We start from the raw sequence: 2294 nt of genomic DNA on the forward strand, positions 1-2294 counted from the left end.
CGGATAGTCGGCTAGTAATGGATGTAGACGTGTATGTACATGTATGAGGCGGGTAGTCGGCTAGTAATGGATGTACACGTGGATGTACATGTATGAGGAGGACAGTCAGCTAGTAATGGATTTACACGTGTATGTACATGTATGGGGAGGACTGTCGGCTAGTAATGGGTGTACACGTGTATGTACATGTATGGGGAGGACAGTCGGCTAGTAATGGATGTACACGTGGATGTACATGTATGAGGAGGACTGTAGGCTAGTAATGGATGTACACGGGTATGTACATGTATGAGGAGGCCTGTCGGCTAGTAATGGATGTGCACGTGTATGTACATGTATGAGGAGGACAGTCGGCTAGTAATGAATGTAGACGTGTATGTACATGCACAAAGTATGCTTATTTGCCTTATTTATATCAAATTACGTAATTACTATTTACACATGATATGTACAGACAGGACACTGAACACCTATACAGTATTGGTATACCCACCCTTTTTTTAGATAACAGACACGACCACTCCTTTAGGTCGAAAACTATAACAAGCTCGACTAGTCTATGGCAGACCTGTTGTTGATATCCGGATAGCGACGTTTTACAAGTATAAAATGATTTTGAAGGTAAGGAGGAAGATTCAGAATTAAACGCTGATGATTTTATACTAGATGTTGTTTATACAGGTTTTAATATGTACGATAGAAGTCTTAACGCCCTCCATTAGACAGTGACGTCTTGAATCAGTGTTTATACCCATGTGATTTAGGCACCTTGTAGCAGTGGTTATCCGTGTAATGAAAGCGTATGTTGTATTAGTCCTCTGGGACAGAAACTAAAACCGACCTATCTAATTTCCACGAATTGTAAACTAACCAAGTCAGAAATGAGCTGATATGGCTACATTGCGATTATTAAAAACGACAACAGTCTACAACACCTAAAATGAATATGATAAAGAAGTATCAATTGTTCGAACCTAGAGGAACTGTATCTAAGTAAGGATAAGATTTCTTTTTCTGAATGGATAGAAATGTTAAAGAACGATTAAAGATTAAAAACACTTTTTGATTTAAATAAAACAAATTTCAAAACAGGAGTCGAAACAATTTTCTTGATCTTTAAACCAAACGGATAATGCGGAATAAAATAACATATTATATATTTATATTATTATAATACATGTACATTTTTATAAGTTGTTTATGCGTAATAATTATATAATAAATAAAGCTGTTGGGAATTAAAATGGATTGTACAATGTCCGAAAGGTGAGAAAAACTATGGCCTAGACTGTACATCAATAATGATAATACAAATATAATACATATATTCCTGTAATGCTAACTACTCCAACTAAAGTCTTAATAGTTTACTAATATATGGTGTTGTTTCAGAGGTCTTAAAGAAATTGCTGATTCTGATTGTTTGATTCCCATTTTCAATAATGGTGACTTTTATCCAGTAGTTATTTCAAAAGGCTCTCTTCTATATTGCATGTCAATGTAAACCCCTATAGCTCATGACAAAAACTCTTATAAGTACACATATCTACAGAAAACACTGAGAAAATGCTTTTTTGGCTGTTTTACAAACTAGCTTTTATGGTGGTGGTAGGAAATTCGTTCATGTTATGTATTTTCATTATATCCCCCAGTAAAATTTGATTAACTAGTTCTCGAGCTGGTACATGTAACATGCTTACATGTAACATCGATTACAATATAAAACTCGGTAACGTTAGCTTAATAAGTTAACTAACTTGATAAAACCAGCTAGGAAAAAATGCATTTTACATAAAAGATATCTAGCTAGGTATTTTTATTATCTTAAAGATAACCTATTTGAACTATGATAAATATCCCAGTACAGGCCAAGCGTATTTGTAAGGCTAGTAGTTATAATATTACATATGTATTCCTTCACGAATAAATCCTAGTTTCACATGGTGCAGGAAAGGCAAATTGATAAAGTCACTAGGACAGACATGGTGCAGGAAAGGCAAGTTGATAAAGGCACTAGGACAGACATGGTGCAGGAAAGGCAAATTGATAAAGTCACTAGGACAGACATGGTGCATGAAAGGCAAGTTAATAAAGTCACTAGGACAGACATGGTGCAGGAAAGGCAAGTTGATAAAGTCAATAGGACATACATGGTGCAGGAAAGGCAAGTTGATAAAGTCACTAGGACAGACATGGTGCAGGAAAGGCAAGTTGATAAAGGCACTAGGACAGACATGGTGCAGGAAAGGCAAGTTGATAAAGGCACTAGGACAGACATGGTGCAGGAAAGGCAA

The sequence above is a fragment of the Mizuhopecten yessoensis genome, unplaced genomic scaffold, assembly GCF_002113885.1.
Source record: "Mizuhopecten yessoensis strain PY_sf001 unplaced genomic scaffold, ASM211388v2 scaffold10821, whole genome shotgun sequence".
NCBI lineage: Eukaryota > Metazoa > Mollusca > Bivalvia > Pectinida > Pectinidae > Mizuhopecten > Mizuhopecten yessoensis.